Below are 10,701 nucleotides of genomic sequence, written 5' to 3' on the forward strand. Positions count from 1 at the left end.
ACTGATGAATGGATAAATAAAATGTGGTATATCCATATAATGGAATATGATTCAGACATAAAGAGGAGTGAAGTACTGAGACACGCTACAAAATTGATGAACCTTGAAAACATTATGTTCAGTGAATGGACCCAGACACAAAAGGCCATATATTATTTAATTCTATGTATATGAAATGTCCAGAACAGGCAAACTGGTAGAGATAGAAAGTAGATTAGTAGTTGCCAGTGATTTGGGGGCGGGGGGGTGGTAAGGAATGGAGAGTGTCTGCTAACAGGTACAGGGTTTATTTTGGGGATAATTGTAATGTTCTGGAATTAGTGGCAATGGTTGTGCAACACTATAAATATACTAAAACTCATTGAATTGTACACTTTAAATGGAGAATCTTATGTTATGTGAATTATATTTTACCATTTAGAAATCCCATATAGGAAAGTAAAGAGAGACAGGAAAAAAAAAACCCTAAAAATTATGTGCTTCTTGTTATGTTGCAATACGAAGTGTATAGCATTACCTAAAAAGTGAACCCAAGTTGGATCCAGCCTCTGGGTATAATAACCAGTTTATGTGAAATTGATGAGATAGAAGGACATATTTAACAGAATTATAAGGGGGGGAAACAATGCAATGTGTACAATTCAAAAAGTGAGAAATTCTTCAGGACAAATAACCTGGTTTCTTCAGTAAATAGATAGCAAAAGGAACTATTGTGGCTGAAAAGAAACTTAAAAGACATAGACCAAATGCAAAGCGGTCTTTTTTTGGTTCTGATTCAAGCAAAATAACTTAAAAATACTTACGAAGATATACACTGAAGTATTTACAGATGAAATTATATAATGTCTGGGATTTGCTTCAAAATAATCGAGTGTGTGTGGGTGAGGGTAGGGAAGAGGGTGTTATAGAAAAAACAAGACTGCTGTGAATTGATCATTGTTGAACTGGTTGATAGATACAGGGAGGTTATTACATCATTCCCCCTACTTTTGAGGATATTTAAGATTTTCTACAATAAAAATTATGAAGCTTGATCTAGCCACAAAATGGATATTTAGAATTTATTTTTAGAATTTATATGTGTGCGTGTGTGTGTGTGTGTGTGTGTGTATATATATATATATATTTTTTTTTTTTTTTTTGAGCCTAGTCTTACTCTGCCCCCCAAGCTGGAGTGCAGTGGTATGGTCTTGACTCACTACAACCTCCACCTCCTGGGTTCAAGCGATTCTTCTGCCCCAGCCTCCCAAGTAGCTGGGATTACAGGCACCTGCCACCATGCCTGGCTAATTTTTGTATTTTTAGTAGAGATAGGGTTTCACCATCTTGGCCAGGGTGGTATTGAACTCCTGACCTCAAGTGATCCGCCTACCTCTGCCTCCCAAAGTGCTGGGATTACAGGCATGAGCCACCACACCTGGCCTAGATTAAGATTGAATAATTGTCTGGGCATGGTGGCTCATGCTTGTAATCCCAGTATTTTGGGAGGCCAAGGCAGAAGGATTGCCTGAGGCTAGGAGTTCAAGACCAGCCTGGGCAACAATGTGAAACCCCATCTCTATAAAAAATAAATTACAAATTAGCTGGGCATGATGGCACACAACTGTAGTCCTAGATACTCTGGAAGATGAAGCGGGAGGGTCACTTGAGCTCAGGAATTCAAGTCCAACCTGTGCAGTATAGCAAGCCCCTGACCTCTATATTAAAAAAAATTTTTTTAATGAAAAGATTGAATAGGCCGGGCGCGGTGGCTCACACCTGTAATCCCAGCACTTTTCGAGGCCGAGGCGGGCGGATCACGAGGTCAGGAGATTGAGACCATCGTGGCTAAGGCGGTCAAACCCTGCCTCTACTAAAAATACAAAAACTTAGCCAGACATGGTGGCAGGCCCCTGTAGTCCCAGCTACTCAAGAGGCTGAGGCAGGAGAATGGCATGAACCCAGGAGGCAGAGCTTACAGTGAGCCAAGATCGCACCACTGCGCTCCAGCCTAGGTGACAGAGTGAGACTCTGTCATAAAAACAAAAAAGAAAAAGAAAAGAGCTGGGCGCGGTGGCTCATGCCTGCAATCCCAGCACTTTGGGAGGCTGAGGTGGGCGGATCACAAGGTCAGGAGATGGAGACCACGGTGAAACCCCGTCTCTACTAAAAATACAAAAAAATTAGCCGGGCGCGGTGGCGGGCGCCTGTAGTCCCATCTACTCAGGAGGCTGAGGCAGGAGAATGGCGTGAACCCGGGAGGCGGAGCTTGCAGTGAGCTGAGATCCCACCACTGCACTCTATCCTGGGCGACAGAGCGAGACTCCGTCTCAAAAAAAAAAAAAAGAAAGAAAGAAAAAGAAAAAGAAAAGATTGAATAGTTGAGTTTCAGGTAGCCCAGACCTTATTGAAAGCTGAAATTAAAAAGCATGCATACAATCCGAAGTGATCCATCGAAATTATTGTCATTATTGCTACCTCAGAAGTAGAGGACTCTCCTGAGGAGACTTGAAGCTATGTAGCTTTTCAGACACCCAGAAACACGATCAAAAGTAGTGGCGTGCCTACACACTAATGCCATCTCAGTCCCTGTTGCCTTCAGGAAAAGTACAACCCCCTGGACTCTCACTGAGGGCCTTTCAAATCTAGCCCTAACCTGCCTTTCCAGCCACATTCCCTGCCCCTCCCCTCCATGCTTCCTGCCGCCCCACCATTAATTTGCTGATTCCTGAACACACCTCCCTGGCTTTGCACTTGCTGTTCCCTTGCCTGCACGTCCTCCTGTGAACTCCTAGTCTTCCTTCTACACCCGGTTCCTCCATCTCTCCTCCTTGACAGAATTAGTCACTCCCTGCCCTGTACACACCTCTCATATATCACACTATGGTAATTATTTCTTTCTGAATCTTTCCCCATGCAATGTGGTGCTGCCCCAGACTCTATCCTGTTTATCTGCATGTGCTGAGGGCCTGACATAAAGTAGGTATTTGATAATACATTTTGGATAAATTTTGATCTATTCATGACAGAGCAAAGGAGCCACATAGACTCTGGATGAACTAGTACTGAGGATGACCCCAAGAGAGTCACCCAGACTTGAACTCTTCTTTCTAAGGGGTGCCTACAAAATTGTAGAACAATAAAACAAAGTCTGACTCAAGAATAACCAACAGGAACACCTGGCTAACACCAATTCAGTAATAAGCAAAATAAAGAAATTTAAGAGAAAGGCTTTGAGCCTAGGGCTTTGTGTGAGTTGTATATGGGGAATGGAGATGGAAAGAGAATTCAGTGATGGGGGCGAGATCTCACGAGTTCTCTAAGAAATAGTTGAGGGAGCTTGGTGAACTAATAAAATAACACTTTCTGGTTTCTAAAAAACCTACAGCCCCCAAATTTGGAAGCCAACAGCAATTGTCTGGTGCTTCCATCCCGCCAGCCTCTAACAGACAGACCATCCACTTACGGGGAATGTTAAACAACTTGCATCCACTCAGCAAAAGCCTAGAGGCCTGAGACCCTAGGAAATCTTTCCCATCTTTGTTTGTTTGTTTTGTTTTGTTTGACACAGTCTCGCTCTGTCATCCAGGCTAGAGTGCAGTGGAGCATCTCGGCTTATTGCAACCTCCGCCTCCCTAGTTCAAGCAATTCTCATGCCTCCATCTCCAAGTAGCTGGGATTACAGGCACCTGCCACCATGCCTGGCTAATTTTTGTATTTTTTTTAGTGGAGATGGAGTTTCACCATGTTGGCCAGGCTGGTCTTGAACTCCTCAAGTGATCCACCCACCTTGGCCTCCCAAAGTGCTGGGATTACAGGCATCAGCCACCGCACCAGGCCTGTTTTTCTTTTTTTTTTTTTTTTTTGGACGGAGTCTCGCTATGTCGCCCGGGCTGGAGTACAGTGACGCGATATCCGCTCACTGCAAGCTCCACCTCCTGGGTTCACACCATTCTCCTGCCTCAGCCTCCCGAGAAGCTGGGACTACAGGCGCCCGCCACTACGCCCAGCTAAATTTTTTTGTATTTTTAGTAGAGATGGGGTTTCACCATGTTGCCCAGGCTGGTCTCAAACTCCTGGGCTCAAGCAGTCCACCTGCCTCGGCCTCCCAAAGTGCTGAGATTATAGGCATGAGCCACTGCACCTGGCCAACATTACCTTTTTAAAGAAAAAACAAAAAAAAGCATTATTTCCCCCATGAAGTAGATGGGGAAACTGAAGCCCATGGGTGAATGACCTAAAGGTTTGCTTTACGAAGGCTGACAGCTGGGCCTGAGGAGATGGAAAAAGTGTTTCCGAGTAGAACTAATATACTTCTGAAGAGAAAGTTGTAAGGACCTTGACAATTTCATTAGCCAAAAATGAAATCTGGCTCTAAAGAGAATGAACGATGATTCTGAGGAGACAATGCAGGGGAGTCATCATAAAACTGGTGACAAAATTGGTTCTGAGGCTGCTGTAATAGGACTGGAAGCAGTCACCACTGGAGAGTCCCTGTTTCCTGGGGACTTGAGGGCACTAGAAATTGTGTTAGTGTCATTAACAGAAGATTGAGAACACTGCCGTAGCTGACCCGTGAAGGCTTACAAATGGACCCAGTTAGGTGCATCTGAGACTATTAAATGGGTGGTTCTGAGATGATAGTTTGAGCTGGACAGTTGGTGTTGAGGTGACTGAAAATTGGTTTTAATAAGGCAGCTGGAGGGGATGCACTGTTTGTGAGAAGCCAGTTTCAGGGAATTCAAAGTTGGTTCTACTGAGATTCAAAGGTGGTTAGCAAGGCTGGGGTGGTTGAGTTTCTCCTTCTCCCAGAGCCCCTCCAAATCCTCAGAACCAATTCTCCCACCATAGGTGCTCTGTTAATTTGTTCAACAAATGAGGCCTAGTTTGGTTCTCAGTCTTCTGGTCACTGGAGCTGAAAAGGTTCTAGGAAGTGAAATTGGTTCTGAGGAGAAATGAGCTTCCAGGGAGGCTGAGTTGGTTTTCTCTGAGGACGGCACCCACTGCTGGTTCTGTGGAAATGGTGACTTCTAGATTTATCTGGCAGTTGAGGAGCCACTCTGGCCCAGGTGGGCTGCCTGTTCTTTTGTTTTTGTTTTGTTTGTTTGTTGAGAGGAAGTCTCACTCTGTCGCCCAAGCTGGAGTGTAGTGGCGCGATCTTGGCTCACTGCAACCTCCACCTCCTGGGTTCAAGTGATTCTCCCACCTTAGCCTCCCAAGTAGCTGGGGCTACAGGTGCCCGCCACCATGCCTGGCTTATTTTTGTATTTTTAGTAGAGATGGGGTTTCGCCACGTTGGCCAGGCTGGTCTTGAACTCCTGACCTCAGGTGATCTGCCCACTTCGGCCTCCCAAAGTGCTGGAATTACAGACGTGAGCCACAGCGCCTGGCAAGCAAGGATAATGTTTTAAATATTCCAGCTGGGCGTGGTGGTTCACACCTGTAATCCCAGCACTTTGGGAGGCCGAGGCAGGCAGATCACTTGAGATCAGGAGTTCGAGACCAGCCTGGGCAACGTGGCAAAACCCCATCTTACTAAAAATACAAAAATTAGCCAGCATGGCAAAACCCCATCTTACTAAAAATACAAAAATTAACCAGGCATGGTGGCACATGCCTATAGTCCCAACTACTCGGGAGGCTGAGGTAGGAGAATCGCTTGAACCCGGGAGGTGGAGGTTGCAGTAAGCCAAGATTACGCCACTGCACTCCGGCCTAGGTGACACAGCAAAACTCTCCCAAAAAAAAAAAAAAAAAAAATCTTCGTAAGTTGTAATTTACATACCATAAATTTCACCCATCTTTGTGTATAATTCAATAACTTTCTTTTTTCTTTTTTCTTTTTTTTTTTGAGGCGGAATCTCGCTCTGTCACCCAGGCTGGAGTGCAGTGGCCGGATCTCGGCTCACTGCAAGCTCCGCCTCCCAGGTTTAGGCCATTCTCTTGCCTCAGCTTCCTGAGTAGCTGGGACTACAGGCGCCCGCCACCTCACCCGGCTAGTTTTATGTATTTTTTAGTAGAGACGGGGTTTCACTGTGTTAGCCAGGATGGGATAACTTTCAGTAATGTAAACAATTGTTCAAACATAGCAATACAGTTTTAGAATATCTCCATGATCCCCCAAATAGCAAACTCATTGGCCGTCAATAACTCTCTCACACCCAGCCCCAGACAACTACTAATCTGCTCTCTGTCTCTATAAGACTTTTGCATTTTCTGGACATTTCATATAAATGCAGTCATACACTATGTAGTCCTTTGCACCTAACTTCTTAATCGAAATGTTTTGAGGTTTACGCATGTTGTGGCACACATCTGTATTTTGTTCCTTTTTATTGATGAGGCCTATTTCATCGTTTGGATGTACCACATTTTGCTTATCTGTGCACTGATTGAACAGACACTTGGATTGTTTCCACTCCGGCTATTATGAATAATGCTGCTATGAACATTTGCATGCAAGTCTTTGTGTGAACATATTTTTATTTCTGTTAGGTAGATACCCAGGAGTAGAATTGCTGGATCATATGGTAAGTGTACGTTTAACTTTATAAGAAATAACTAAACCATTTTCCAAAGTGGCTGCAGCTTTTTACGTCCCCACCAGCAAAATGTGAGGGTTCCGGTTTATTCACATCCTCATTGATACTTGTTATTGTCTGTCTGGAAAGAATAACTGTGAAGGACAGCCCCCACACATGCCAGGTCATCAGCAAGTGTCAGTTTATCAGAGTGGGGAGCACAGACCCAGACCTGCCTTCCAGCCTCCCCTGTCCTTCTCTCCTCTGGCGGCTCCATAGCCCCACACTCCTGATGTCCAAAGAGGAAAGAGAGAAGTTTTAGTTACAGTACTAACCCCAGTCCGAGAGGTGAAAATGTGGTAGATTAGAGTCTGTGACAACCAGTGGGTGAATGGGGCCCGTGTTCCAGAAAACCCATCAGGAACCGCCCACAGGAGATGGTGATAAAGGCAAAGTGTACAGATAACCTCTCGGGACTAGTCCCCCAAGGGCAGCGTCCCGTATCACCTGACCCTTAGCCTCTTCCTGTTTTTGAGATAGGAGTATCTGATCAATCCCAGGCTCACCCTCTCCCAGACACCTCTCCTCTTTAGAAGTATCACCATGGACTTTTGTCCATTTGCTGAGCTGACTAAATAATGACAATCTACTTTGCTTAGCCCAGATACCTCATTACCAGGAAGACAGAAACAAATGGGGCCTAGCATGGTGGCTCACGCATGTAATTCCAGCACTTTGGAGGCCAAAGCAGACAGATCACTTGAGGTCAGGAGTTCGAGACCTCTACTAAAAAAACAAAAATTAGCCGGGCGCAGTGGCATGTGGCTGTAGTCCCAGCTACTCAGGAGGCTGAGGCAGGAGAACTGCTTGAACCCAGGAGGTGGCAGTTGCAGAGAGCCGAGATGGCGCCATTGCACTCCAGCCTGGGTAACAGAGTAAGACTGTCTCAAAAAAAAAAAAAGATAGAAACAAATGGGAGAGAGCTTGGAGTACAGCAATAAAAATGACAAAGGGGCCAGGGCAGTGGCTCACGCTATAATCCCAGCACTTTGAGAGGTTGAGGAGGGCGGATCATGAGGTCAGGAGATCGAGACCATTCTGGCCAAGATGGGTAACCCCATCTCTACTAAAAATACAAAAATTAGCTGGGTGTGGTGGCACATGCCTGTAATCCCAGCTCCTCGGGAGGCTGAGGCATGAGAATCGCTTGAACCTGGGAGGCAGAGGTTGCAGTGACCCGAGATCCTGCCACTGCACTCTAGCCTGGTGACAGAGCAAGACTCTGTCTCTAAAAAAAAAAAAAAAAAGACAAAGGGGCTGGCTCTGTTTGCTTGAGCAATGATTAAAGGAAACAAATCTTTTAGGAGACTTTGACTCTGTGAGTGTGGGAGAAGATGGGTGCTTCTTGTGTTAAGCACCAGAGATGTGAATAAATGTGGCTATTGTGGGAAGAAGGAGCCAGAACAGTTTGGGGGAAACTTTGGAGTAAATGTGGACACATCTACACAAGGACTTGTACTCCAATGATCACAGCGGCTTTATCTGTAATAGCCCCAAAGGAACCAGCCCAGATGTCCCTCCACAGGGAAAAGGATGAACAACTGAGGCATAGCCATATAGCAGAATGCTACTTGGCAATGAAAAGGAGTGAACTATTTGCAGTGTACACACAGCAACATCAAGGTATCCTGAACATTGATGCTAAGTGAAGGAAGCCAGATCAAATCAAGGACATATGGAATAATTCCATATATGAGACACTCTATCTTCTTTTTCCGGCTGGAACCATGAAGGGTATAGAAGAGAAGAAGGTTACTGCTATACCAGAAACCCTTAAGAAAAAGCAAAGGAGGCCAGGCGCGGTGGCTCACGCCTGTAATTCCAGCACTTTGTGAGGCCGAGGCAGGCGGATCACCTGAAGTTGGGAGTTTGAGACCAGCCTGACCAATATAGAGAAACCCCTCTCTACTAAAATTACAAAATTAGCTTGGTGTGGTGGCACATGCCTGTAATCCCAGCTACTCGGGAGGCTGAGACAGGAGAATTGCTTAACCCAGGAGGCAGAGGTTGAGTGAGCCAAGAACGCACCATTGCACTCCAGCCTGGGCAACGAGAGCGAAACTCCATCTTTAAAAAAAAGAAAAGAAAAGGAATTTTGAAAAACTGAAAAATGAAGCACCTGAGAAAGAAGTTTGCCCAAAAGATGCTTTGAAAGGCAAGGAGGAGGTCGGGCATGGTGGCTCACGCCTGTAATCCCAGCACTTTGGGAGGTCGAGGTGGGTGGATCATCTGAGGTCAGGAGTTCAAGACCAGCCTGGCCAACATGGTGAAGCCTGGTCTCTGCTAAAAATACAAAAATTAGCCAGGTGAGGCACCTGTGGTCCCAGCTACTCGGCAGGCTGAAGCAGGAGAATCGCTTGAACCCGGGAGGCAGAGGTTGCGGTGAGCTGACTTCGTGCCTGTTGCACTCCAGCCTGGGCAATAAGAGCGAAACTCCATCTTAAAAAAAAAAGAAGAGGCCAGGCGCGGTGGCTCAAGCCTGTAATCCCAGCACTTTGGGAGGCCGAGACGGGCGGATCATGAGGTCAGGAGATCGAGACCATCCTGGCTAACACGGTGAAACCCCATCTCTACTAAAAAATACAAAAAACTAGCCGGGTGAGGTGGCGGGCGCCTGTAGTCCCAGCTACTCGGGAGGCTGAGGCAGGAGAATGGCACAAACCCGGGAGGCGGAGCTTGCAGTGAGCTGAGATCTGACCACTGCACTCCAGCCCAGGCGACAGCGCGAGACTCTGTCTCAAAAAACAAAACAAAAAAAAAAAAAAAAAAAAAAGAAGAAGAAGAAAAAAAAAAGAAAAAGAAAAGAAAGAAAGGCAAGGAGGAAGCTTATCTGTGAAAAAGAAAAGCACTGTCACAAGGAATATAGGCAGATGTACAGAACTGAAATTTGAATCGCGAGGATGGCAAGAAAAGCTGGCAACTTCTGTGTACCTGCAGAACCCAAACTGGCATTTGTCATTAGGATCAGAGGTATCGATGGTGTGAGCCCAAAGGTCCGAAAGGTGTTGCAGCGTCTTTGCTGTCGTCAAACTTCAGTGGAAACTTTGTGAAGCTCAACAGGCTTCAGTTAACATGCTGAGGATTGTAGACCCATATATTGCATGGGGGCACCCAAATCTGAAGTCAGTAAATGAACTAATTTATAAGCGTGGTTATGGCAAAATCAATAAGAAGCGAACCGCTTTGATACATAACACTTTGATTGCTTGAGCTCTTGGTAAATATGGCATCATCTGCATGGAGGATCTGATTCATGAGATTTATACTGTTGGAAAATGCTTCAAAGAAGCAAATAACTAGCTGTGGCCCTTCAAATTATCTTCTCCACAAGGCGGAATGAAGAAAAAGATCACCCACTTTGTAGAAGCTGGAGACGCTGGCAACAGGGAGGATCGCATCAACAGGCTTATTAGAAGAATGAACTAAGGTGTCTACCATGATTATTTTTCTAAGGTGGTCGGGTAATAAACAGTACCTACTCTTGGCCGGGCACGGTGGCTCATGCCTGTAATCCCAGCACTTTAGGAGGCCAAGGCGGGTGGATCACAAGGTCAGGAGTTCGAGACTATCCTGCCTAACACTTTGAAACCCCATCTCTACTAAAAATACAAAAAAATTAGCTGAGCGTGGTAGCGGGCGCCCGTAGTGCCAGCTACTCGGGAGGCTGAGGCAGGAGAATGGCGTGAACCTGGGAGGCAGAGCTTGCAGTCAGCTGAGATCGTGCCACTGTACTCCAGCCTGGGTGACAGAGCAAGACTCCGTCTCAAAAATAGAAAAAACAAACGAACAAACAAAAAACAGTACCTACTCTCAAATTGAAAAAAAAAAAAAAAAGAAAGAAAATAGAGAATGCAAACTGATTCACGGTGATAGATCAGTGATTGCCCGGGTACAGGGGTGGAAGGGAGGAAAGATTACCAAGGAGCATGAGGAAACTTTTGGAGGTGATGGTAATGTTCAGTATCATAATTGTGATTATTTCACCTGTGTACACATAGGTCAAGACTCATCAAGTTGTACACTTTATATGTACAGTTTATTGTTCATCAGTAGTACCTCCAGCCGGGGCAACATATTGAAACCTCATCTTTACAAAAAATACCAAAATAGTTTCTTTTTTTGTTTTTTTTAATTTTAAAAA

The 10,701-nt window shown here is 45.4% G+C and overlaps 1 pseudogene; it reads left to right on the forward strand.

Annotated features, from left to right (window-relative positions):
- The first annotated feature begins 8,287 nt into the window (after positions 1 to 8,287).
- LOC119627932 (large ribosomal subunit protein uL30-like) lies at positions 8,288 to 9,986 on the forward strand (annotated as a pseudogene).
- The last annotated feature ends 715 nt before the right edge of the window (positions 9,987 to 10,701 follow it).

The sequence above is a fragment of the Chlorocebus sabaeus genome, chromosome 23 (genome assembly GCF_047675955.1).
Source record: "Chlorocebus sabaeus isolate Y175 chromosome 23, mChlSab1.0.hap1, whole genome shotgun sequence".
Classification (NCBI taxonomy): Eukaryota; Metazoa; Chordata; class Mammalia; order Primates; family Cercopithecidae; genus Chlorocebus; species Chlorocebus sabaeus.